Genomic DNA, 12,456 nt, shown 5'->3' on the forward strand with positions numbered 1-12,456 from the left:
AATGGAAGACTGGATTGGGGGAGCGAGACGGATGAAGGGGAAAGAGAGGGGTAGGGATGAAGAGAGAGAGAGACTGGGAGAACTGGATAGAGCGAGCGGTGGAGTGAGGATGAGGAAGAGAAGTGAGACAAAAGAGAGAAAAAATGTGGGAAGGCTAGCAGGAGAAGGGGGTGGGAGCGTGGATGAGTGAGGGAGGAATGAGGTGTGTGTTCTGCAGCACAGAGACCATCTCCTCTCACCTAATTCTCTCATTCATCTTTTCTCTGGTCTGAAATAGAAAGAAAATAACCTTTTAGCCGCTGGACATGCAGAGCTGTGAGTCTCAGGCTAGAGCCATACAAAGACAGAGTTCAGCCAACGGACTCAGAGTCATAGTTGAGCAGCTTGAGTCTGGCTCTGGACAGTAGTCAGGGTGAGTCCATCCAGGGAGCGACTGGAAATTGTTGCATCCCTGGAGAGCAAATATGCGTCACAGTTTTCCCATCTACTGTCAAATTGATACATATATACACTGGAGATCAAAATTAGAGCACAAACGATTAATAATTGATTCATTTTGAAATACCGTTATCTTTTACTGTTCAGAATTTGATAGAATATCCGGAGTGGCTATACCACTGCTGTTCTATCTTGTTTTTTAAAGAACCAAGGCACTTTACCAAAAACCTTTAATTTGTGAAAAAAAAGTTAGAGAACAGTGTTCACTGTGTCAGAAGAGAAGATTTCAACAATGTTTTCTTCTCTAGGATTCAAAAATGAACAGGAAGTGTAGAGGCCACAGCTTTGAATGACTTCAGCACATCTGCACCCACAGGACATCACTAGTTTCTCACACTGCTCTGGTTTGATCTGGGTCCATTCTGACTCAGTCTCTTCCACAGTTCAATAACTGTAGTGGGTTTCTTAGACATTACTGTGTTACCAAGAGTTTTCCAGAGATTCTCTCTGGGGTCTAAATCTGTAATCTGGGCTGGTTATTTTATTGTTTCAGTATTCTTAGCTGAACTGCTTCACCTGCTTTGCAGTGTGACAGGGGACATTGTCTTGCATGGAAATTGCAGCTGATTGGGAGACAGTTGCAGTGAAGGTGTTGCATGTTGCTGAAGGAGGTTCACATAAACATTTGCATTACCCTGCCATGTAGCTCCACAAGAGGCCCAACTCCTACTCAGAAAACATCCCCAAACCATGACACTTCCTCTCCCAGATTTGACTGACTTCTTTACACACTTTGGGTGAACATCCTCTCATCACTGAAGTCCCTCTGGACCAGTTCTCTTCTGTCCACTTAACATGTTCCTCAGCAAAGACAAGTCTAGCCTTTTTATTCTTTCTGCTGATGAGAGGTTTGATCACTGCAGAGAGGGCTTTTGGTCCAAAAAGTCTTTAATGACCAGACACTGTGTGCTGAGACAGACCATTGCCCTGTTCAGCACTGAACTGGAGACCAACTCCAGCTGCGGATGTGTCCAACAATGAAGTCAATTGTCACCAGATGTCAAATTAACACCAATATATGGGAGGAATCTGAAAGTGTTCTCTATTTTTTCACTCCATAAAGGCTTTTGTTTAAGTACCTTGGTTATTGAAAAAACATTCTAGTACAGCAGTGGTATAGACACAGTGGATATTTGATCAAATTATGGATGATAAAAAAACAATATTTCAGAATAAATCAAGTACTAATTAATTGTTCTCTAATTTTGATCTCCAGTCTACACTACTCTTCAAAGGTTTTAGGCAGGCGTGAAAAAATGCTGTAAACTAGAATGCTTTTAAGAATGGAAGTGTTAATAGTTTATTTTCCTCAATTAACAAAATGCAGTGACTGAACAGAAGAAACATCTCAATCAAATAAATATTTGGTGTGACCACCCTTTGCCTTCAAAACAGCATCAATTCTTCTAGGTTCACTTTTACACAGTTTTTGAAGGAACTCGGCTCGTAGGTTGTTCCAAACATCTTGGAGAACTAAGCACAGATCTTGTGTGGATGTAGGCTTCCTCAAGACCTTCTGTCTCTTCATGTGATCCCAGACAGACTGGATGAGGTTGACATCAGGGCTCTCTGGGGGCTATACCATCACTTCCAGGACTTACTGTTCTTCTTTACGCTGAAGATAGTTCTAAATGACATTGGCCGTATGTTTGGTCTCATTGTCCTGCTGCAGAATACATTTGGAGCCAATCACACGCCTCCCTGATGGTACTGCATGATGGATAAGTATCTGCCTGTATTTCTCAGCATAGAGGACACCATTAATCCTGACCAAATCTCCAGCTCCATTTGCAGAAATGCAGCCCCAAACCTACCAGGAACCTCCACCATGCTTCACTGTTTCCTGCAGACACTCATCATTGTTCCGCTCTCCAGCCCTTCAGCAAAAAACTGCCTTCTGCTGCAGCCAAATATTTAAAATTTGGACTCATCAGTCCAGAGACCCTGCTGCCTTTTTTCTGTATCCCAGTTCCTATGTTTTCGTGCATTGTTGAGACTCTTGGCCTTGTTTCCAAGTCGGAGGTTTGGCTTTTTGGCTGCAAGTCTTCCATGAAGACCACTCATGTCCAGACTCCTCGGGACAGTAGATGGGTGGACATGGGTCCCACTGGTTTTTGTCCAGACTCCTCAGGACAGTAGATGGGTGGACATGGGTCCCACTGGTTTTTGTCCAGACTCCTCAGGACAGTAGATGGGTGGACCTGGGTCCCCCTGGTTTCTGTCCAGACTCCTCAGGACAGTAGATGGGTGGACCTGGGTCCCCCTGGTTTCTGCCAGTTCTGAGATGATGGCACTGCTGCGCATCTTCACATTTTGATGGTAAATAAGCTTGATGTGTCTTTCATCTGCTGTACTATGTTTCCTTGGCTGGCCACTGCAACTACGATCCTCAACATGACCCATTTCTTTGTTCTTCTTCCAAAATATTTGAGCAGCACATATTGAAACCCCAGTCTGCTCTGAAATCTGTGTTTGGAGAGACTTTGCTGAGGCACAACTACCTTGTGTCTTGTTGCTGTGCTCAGTATTGCCATGGTGTATGACCTGTGACATGAAACTGTTTTCCACAACCTCACCTTGGTAGCCTAAAGCTTTTGAACAGTAGTGTATATCACCAGGCTTCACTATGCCAGAGGGTGTGCTTTTATTCTTTTGTCAAACAGTCAGACAGATGCAGAATACATGGTTCCTGAGCTTAATGCATGCACATTCATTTGTTGCCGGCCTGGAAAACAGGACAAATATGCTGCACTCATGTTTCATTTGCTGGCAAGTAGGGCTGGCACCACTCCCATTCAGAGAGACTTCCAGCAGCTTGAGATCTGACAGACCTTACCTCACATGGGACGGGTTTAAGACAATGACTTACAGCGTGGCCATCCAGTGTGCAGGTCCATCAATCTGTCAAACTAGGCAGCGCTGATCAAATATGACTTGATATCATGTTACTGCATTGCCTATTTCTTGTATACTTTTTTTTAAGAAACACTTTTTAATGTACTGTTTAGCTGTAATTTGAGAAACTTTGTGACCTGGTTGCCATTTTTCCCTGCTTCAAAACAGACCAAGCATGCGTAAAGTTTGGGAAAAACAAACCAAAAAAGAAACAACTTGTATGTGTTGCTACATTATTTAGTTGCCCTGGTTGGTTGTGGGTCTATATAATTGCATGCAGAGACATTTTGCTTCGCCCTTTGGAAATCCAAAATGAACTGAGAGTTCAGACCGATTTGTGAATAAGTTAAATAGTTCATTAATCACTTTCAAATTTTGATTTGGCGCTAGGGGTTTGAACACTGCGGATTTCCTCTTAGAGCCCTGTAGAACCAGAGTCTGGCCACAGAAAAAAGTCATAGAGCTGAACTACAGGTTCTTTGAGTTGCAACCTGATCCAACTCTGTCTGCCCAGTTTGGCCAATTTGGCTCTGTAGCACAGTCCTTCACCGCTGTCTTAACACACACACACACACACACACACACACACCCACACACACACACACACACACACACACACACACACACACCCCATAATGAGAGGGCTCAGTCCATTGCTGGTCACTGTCTGAACTATGAGTGATGTACAGTCTGTCTGCTGTCCTCCATCGATACAGTGGACATAACAAAGTACTGCAGCATACTCCATTCACACACACACACACACACACACACACACACACACACACACACACACACACACACACACACACACACACACACACACACACACACACACACACACACACACACACACACACACAGACACACACAGACACACACACTCATCTTCACAGAGGTACCGTTTCAATCTCGAGGTTGGGATGATGAATTATGAAATGTGAAAACGGGATTCCTCAATGTGACCTTGGATGTTCACCGGAGGGTTCATTTATGCCTGCTGAGCTCCCCCTCACCTCACCCACACTCAAACTACTAACTACTGGCCATTTCAGTTTCAGAGGCTCCATTTTATTGAACAATTACTGTGTTTAATTTGCACTTTCATGGTAAGTCCATGAGGTCTTAGGGCTGACCCACAGTCAAATCAAGTGCTTGAGGGTGACACTTTATGTTATTGTGGGAAAATTAGTCAGTTGGGGTCAATCAAGAAAGATGAAGAAACAATAATATTGGCTTCTCCGTGTCACTTTATTCCACATCATTTCCTTGCAAGGAAAGCCCTCTTCAAAATGCCTGAGTGCCCCCAAGGACAGGTTCTGTAGAGTTTTTAATACACATTGTTTACAGATATACAAATACGTGTGTTTTGTCCAGTGTTTTAAAACTCAAAACATGTTAATTGTAATTACATAAATACAATGTATGGCTGTATATCTGCAGACTCACAATTCATAGTATTATGACATTTAACACAGGGTTAGTTGGGGAAAAAACGGTAACAAGGCAGACTGGCAGATGGCAAATTTACATGGAAACAACATGAGAAGTGTAAGCTCACCTGGTCTATTTATCAAGCATTTCTTTAAATGTTGCTTAATGCTGCTGTTGGTATTGTTATGAGTGCTTGTTTCTGTGTGTGTTTGTACAGTACATAAAGGGCAGTAATTTCACGCTCCTCCGGCTCAGGCGGAGCTGCAGCCTCTGATCGTCCAACCTTCTCTCTGCTCTAATGACTATTGATTATTAATCGACTCTTTCATAAGATGTGAGCTCCTCTGATTGGTTTCATATCACAGAGTTCACATGAAAGTCTGATCAACCTGATCCATGAGTTCATTGTTTGTTGGAAGTGCTCAGTGGACTACTGCAGCTGGGTGAAAGCTAGGGCTGTAGTGAACCAAAGGAAATCTTGGTCGACTGAAACCTCCTCTTCAAGCAATCAATTGGACGACGGGATTTTTTTTTTTTTTTTTTAGATGAACTAAATTGAACTGAGTGCACTGAGTGAACTCTAGCTAGCAGTGTTGTGTGTCTACCAAAGCGTTTTGTCCTGAGGTCAGAATGTATTTACTCCCTGCTACAAACAGCAGTGATGAGGTGTATATCTGTGGGAAGCAAAAATCTTAATTTGTAAGATAACTAGTAATTAAAGTTATCAGATAAATATAGTCGAGTAAAAAGAAGTATTTTTCCCACTAATTTGTAGTGGTGTAGAAATATAAAGTAGCATGAAAAGAAAATATTCAAACAAAAAACAAGTGCCTCAAACTTGTATTTTAGTACAATCATTTTACAGTAATTCAGAAGCATCTATTGTGAATGTATTATTAAGGTCAAAACCCTGATAAAACACATGTCATTTTGTCCAATCATAGCTTTTTTCATGAAGGATGGTTCTGGTATACCTTGTATGACACAGGAGCATTGTGTACATAAAATCAGTCCTGCATTTCCTGTGACATACTACACGACACTGCTCTTTCAGTTCTTTTATCCTGTGATACAAGTATGACTAAATTTAATCCCTGTTTATATGCTACTGAGAAATCCTAGGATATGAATGTGACTAATGTTACTTCCTTACCTTGTAGGTCACCCAGCTAAACGCTAACTATGTGTTCATGTTTTGTATGAAATGCAAACTGCCTTCAGCTGTAAGAGAAATTCCGGCGCAAAATCACCCCAGGGTCTTTTTTGGCAAATACACTCATCAAATAAGTCATTGAATTTTTTTTTCGAGACAACTATTATTGAATGCGGCTAACACGGATTAGCTTGGGGAATTATGGTGAATGCATTAAAACTTCTTTTTTAACCACTAATACTGCTCAAAAGTACAGCAAACCTTACACATAAAATGGAGCACCAACAACATAGTTAGAGAACCCAGAGTTTATTAAAATAGTGTTTTAAAAGACTTACCTACTGGCCCCTGTACCAGCTCCTCTCATAGAAAAGTCCATTCAAGTCGATTAGCAAAGTCAATCCAAAAGGAAGGAGCCCATTGATGATTTATTTAGGAATCGGTGACCTTTTCCAATTTATTCTGGGGACATGGAGAAAAAAGTGTCCCTTACGGTGCGGTTGATGAGGGATGGGGAATCCTCCTTAACAGTCACACAGCGTGTATTCAATGATTCCAGGCCACGGTGAAAAATGTCACTCTGTTGGCACCAAAAACATTCTTCTTCAGTGCCCATGGGCTCACAGTACCCACAGGCACACCAAAAAATGCCCGTACACCGAGACTGATGCTTTTTCTGATGATACCTCTACCTGTCTGGGACTTTTCCGAACCTTTTACATCTATTGTTGATTTATATTTCACCAAACTGCCACAACAAGTTTACATGTTTTGCTGAAATAAATCATCGATGGGCTCCTTCCTGTTGGAATGCATGTGGAATTCCACTTGAATGGACTTTACTATGAGATGAGCTGGTACAGGGGCCAGAAGGTAAGTCTTTCAAAACACTCTTATAATAAAATCCTGCTAGCGACCCTCCGACATCTCTCCGTTAATAGTTGTTACATGAAAAAAATTGTCATGATGGCTTATTTGATGAGTGTATTTGCCGAAAAAGAGCCGGGGATGATTTTACGCGGGAGTTTCCCTTTAAAGAGGGCTGGGTCCAAATTCTTTGACACATTTGAGCATTTAAAAATGTACTTGAAAGCAACGCAAGATACTTTTCATAGTAACTAGTTAATTTGTAACTCAGTAACTAATTCTGTTACTTTTTGGGGAAAGTAACAAGTAACTAGTAAGTAAGTAACTAATTACTTTTGTAAAGTAACATGCCCAACACTGCTGTCCACAGTCATGTCTGTGGATAATCCAAAATAACAGGGATACCTCCTGGACAGACCCATTATTGTTTAGTTGTTATTGTTGTTTTTAGGTATATTTATTCAATGCTTTGAGCATCTCAAGTATACTTCCATTCACCTCCACTGTACTTGGTGGACTCTCAGTGGTAGATATTTCACCCCTCAGCAGATCACAGTGAAACTATGGGCATTAGATTACATGCTCTAATATGACAGCAGTGATAGGCAGAGTAGTGGTCCATATGTTTATACCACTTCCTGTTGACAGAGTGTAAAATAGTGACAGCTGGTGACTCTAAGAGGGATGAAGAAGCGTCCTTACAGGGTCAGCTGTTCGCTGAAGAAAAAACAAATCCTGATGGCCTGTTTTATCTATCGAAAAGCTGATACGCCAATATCTTTATCCTGGATCTCTCCTCATCTCCTCCCTCGCTCCTCTCAGTATCATTTTACTTCTTGTCTATCTGTTACACTCACATCTCACACCCTGACTCATTTTCTTTCCTCTTCTTGTTTCCTTAATTAAACTGATTCCCAAACCCTCTCTTTTTACTTTCTTTTGTTTCACTGTTTCACTGTCAATTTCACTAAAAGAACCGTTTCTGCAGTTTTATATTTAGTTATAAGTTTTTGTGTTTTACTAAAGAGTTATTGTTTTATGTCTCTGGCCGCAGCACTGTATCATAATATATCTGGCATTAAACTCCAGCTGTGGCTGTTTGGTACAGAATGCAATGAAATGAAGTGAAATGAATTGAGGGAAGTATTTATTGTTGTAGGCACTTTCTCTGGCCTCCAGTCTCTGCACAGTACAGCAACATGCAATGAGGTGAAGAAAAGTAAAATAAAGCAAAATTAAAGGAAAAAAATGCAGTAAAGTGAGATTTTCGCCCCTTCCCAAAAGGTCTCAGGATATGCTGAGCAAATGTGAATCATGCGAATCAATCCATCTGGCTCCATTTAACATATGTTGTATTTTTTTAGGTTTTAATTTTTATCCTTTAAATTCTTTGAAGAATCTTTTAACTCTAATTGTAAAAATGATTCCTTACGCACAGACACTGCATTTCACTGCACATACTGAAGAAGCATGTTACTCATAAAGCCTCTGAATCTTGTTTGAGAATGCATTATTCTAAGTGTGTCATTAGCTTGACAAACCTGGTATCTTTCTGTATTAGCTTTTTTATTTTCCCATATGCACTAAGATGAAAAGGTTTTTTTTACAGAGCATATAATGGAGAAAACAATGCTTGATCGGAAATGGTGTCATGGGCGCTTGATGGCTCAGTGGTTAGAGCAGTCACCTCATGTAAAGAGGCTGAAGGCCCCACTCTCTCTCACCCCATTTTCTGTCTCTCTATATAATAAAAGGCTTGAAAAAACTGCCAAAGAAATGGTGTCATATAGCTATTTCATTAATTTTCATTTATTCTTCTTGTATTGACTGATACTGAACGTGATGTTTATTTAGTTATCTATTTTAGTTTTTTTCATTATTTTCTCAGTGTTCATTTCTGTAATTGGTTGACAGTGTAATACACTGTATGTTAAATGCATAACAATGTTAAATATTCTTTATGTATTTGTTTTCTGAGTACCTTTGCAGAGTCATATTGGTGCACAATCCACATAGGAAAGGTCTATTTTCATTCCAGTTCAAAAAATAACTGCCATAGCGATAATCAGCAAATGTCTCTAAAATCAATATCAGTGTCAAAAATCTCATATCAGTCAGACTACAAACAGCAATATTGCTCACACACACTGTTTACAGTCTGTGATTGATCTGACCAATAAATGTATTTATGACCAACATTTGAACTGTGACATCACATCCTTTTTCTGGGCTCAGTGTGGAGCAACAGGCCTTTTCCACTTGTCAGAGTTAAAGAGCACTACTGATGGCTCAGTAAGTCATGACACTGTGAGATTTAACCAACATGCCTTCTACTGGCCACTATTCATTTTATTCTTTACATCTGTGCTTTTCCTACCTTCACGCCGAAATGTAGGCATAGTTAGCAAAAGGCTTAGTTTGTGGAATGGAAGGCGTAAGTGACCTTTCGCATATCGTGGACATCCTGTAAACAGTGTGAAGGATTACTACACTGGAGATCTAAATTAGAGGACAAATCATTAATACTTGATTAATTCTGAAATACTCTTTTTTGATAGAATATCAGCTGTGTCTATACCACGGCTGTACTAACATGTTTTTTTATAAATAACCAAGGCACTTCAACAAAAACCTTTATTTTGTGAAAAAAAAACATTGATCAAAATTAGAGAACAGTGTTCACTGTGTCTGAAGAAAAGATTTCAACATGTTTTCTTCTGTAGGATTCAAAAATGAACAGGAAGTGTAGAGGCCACAGCTTTGAATGACTTCAGCACATCTGCACCTACAGGACATCACTAGTTTCTCACACTGCTCTGGTTTGATCTTGGTCCATTCTGACTCACTCTCTTCCACAGTTCACTAACTGGAGTGGGTTTCTTACACATTACTGTGTTACCGAGGGTTTTCCAGAGATTCTCTATGAGGTTTAGATCTGGACTCTGACACTTCACAGAGCAGTGTGAGAAACTAGTGATGTCCTGTGGGTGCAGATGTGCTGAAGTCATTCAAAGCTTTATATTAACTTACAGCCATTAGGAGTGATTCCATTTCCTGGGACCATTGCATTGTGCAACAGTAGTGTACATTAACAACACATTAACACCAGCAACACAAACTTTTAACATATTTTTGGGCTGCAAACTGACTGTTCTCAATTTTCCAGTGTGAACACTCTATATGCTCAAAACTTGCTCAGAATTAGTGTGTGGTCTGGATTAGGGGCACCACTATAGGGGTGTCATTAACACTAGCCATCGCCAAATGTAACCAGTCAAAATCCATATCTCACAAACACCACACACCCCCACATATCTGCCAATAAAGAAAGATGACTGTACAGTTTCTTGTTCAGATATTAAATTGTTTGATTTGTGTCACTCTGTGTTTATTTTTTTTTGCATCATTTGGAAACACTGCAGCACTGACTGGGAAGAATGTGAGTGTTTGTGTGTGTGTGTGCGTGTGTGTGTGTGTGTGTGTGTGTGTGTGTGTGTGTGTGTGTGTGTCTGTTTGGTAGCAACAGAGACATTGGATTTTAATCTTTAGGATTTTAATCTTTATGTCTGTGTGACAGCCTTTACAAAGCCTTAAGATCCATTTGTGTATGTGTGTGTGTGTGTGTGTGTGTGTGTGTGTGTGTGTGTGTGTGTGTGTGTGTGTGTGTGTGTGTGTTAGGTTCTATCAGGCTTTAAGACCAGTGGAAAAGGTCACTGCTGAAATGCCAGCAGCAACGACAGCCTGTCTTTCTGTCTGATGTCTTCATGTGTCTGTAGAGCGACTTGCTGTCTGTCTGTCTCTCTGTTTGTGTTTTGGTGAAAACATAACAAACAGCTGTGTAAAATGATTGACATGTTGAATCCATGACTTATATATCTGTAATTATATAATGCTAGGATAAAGTGGGGATCATAATATGGAATTGCTTAACCTTTTGGAATAGTACCTTTACCCTGTTGTGGCAGCCCAGCACTGAGCCCAGCACACAGGGATGTTCAATAAGGACAGTACTGTTTGCCTCCACTATAGCTTCATAGACCAGAACACCAGTGCTCTTACATCAGGCCATCAGTCTCTGAATCATTTTAAAGTGTCACATGCAGTACACAAAATAATACATATTTGATATTATATTTATTTATTTTATAGGGGTGGCTGTGACTCAGTGACAGAGTAGGTCGTCCTCCAATTGAGAGATTGGGGGTTCGATCCCCAGCTCCCCCAGTCCACATGTCATAGTGTCCTTGGGCAAGACACTGAACCCTGAATTGCTCCCTGTGCAGCACATGGGTGTGTAAATGTGGTGTGAATGGTTAGATTAGTTGGTCTGTAGATGTCCACTGCCATCAGTGTGAATGTCTGTGTGAATGGGTGAATGTGACAAACACTGTGAAAGCGCCTTGAGTAGTCAGAAGACTAGAAAGGCGCTATATAAGTATATGTCCATTTACCATTTAAACTATACACACATATGTATAATGAAGGGATATTTACTTATTAATTACAGATCCATCCATCCACCTCTCTTTAACACTTAAACACTTTGCTCTCACCTGTCATAATTACATAATATATATGTTAGGCTGGGGAATCAGGGAGAGTTGATTTTTACAATAAGTTAATAAAACATTTACACTGCAATATTTAATCTGCTTTATTATAAACTTGTTAAATAGATTCAGTCAGCTACTGAAACAATCTATTCAAGTGCTTTTATGAAACATGTGATTGCAAATGTAATTGATATATATTCACTCCACTGTCTAAAATACACATATTTAATCAATCAAATACTCAAAATGAAAAAAGATTATCTATCGTTCATGTTATTGTGACTATTCATTCACTTTTTTAAATAATGATTGACTCTGTTCACTCTAGGCTACATGACAAAACAGAGGGGAAGCGTCACATTATAATGCAGGAAAATGCTTAACGCTTTTACAAAATGATACTGTAACTTTTTCGCACGTCGTCTCACCTCGTTACATTTTATTTACAGTTTGTCAAGTGATATCAATCAGATTTGTATTTTGATTTTATGCACGTTCACTTGACATAACATAACAAATCCCAATACAACCCATGGGTCGAACACAAATCCTAAAAAACGTAACTTAGCATGTTGACGTAGGCCTGGAGCTTTTAAAAATATTAATAAAAACATTTGTACTCTCTCACATACCTGGACACTTATCTTCTTTTTTTGTGCACTAACTTTATCCACCAATGAAGTGCAATAATTTCACCTTACTGCTCACTTCTGTCATTTACAGTCATGCATATTTGATCTCTTTCGCTTTTCTCTACATTTAACTTATCTGATTTCATTTTTCGTGAATTTTATTTGACCTGTATTGATATCTCTACTTTATATATATTTAGCTTAAAGTTTATTTCTTACTATTTATTGTTTTACTTTCTGTATTTATTCAGCTAAGTGTTTATTGGTTATCCTATACCGTATTTTTTTTATACCTCCCTTGTGTGTTTTTTTTGTAAACTGCTGGAATCTTAATTTCCTTGTGGGAGTTCATCCCAAAGGATCAATAAAGAGTAGTCTAGGTCTAAGTCTAAGTCTAAGTCTAAGTCTTGTCTCAGCAGCCATG

This window comes from Echiichthys vipera, assembly GCF_963691815.1.
Source record: "Echiichthys vipera genome assembly, chromosome: 16".
Classification (NCBI taxonomy): Eukaryota; Metazoa; Chordata; class Actinopteri; order Perciformes; family Trachinidae; genus Echiichthys; species Echiichthys vipera.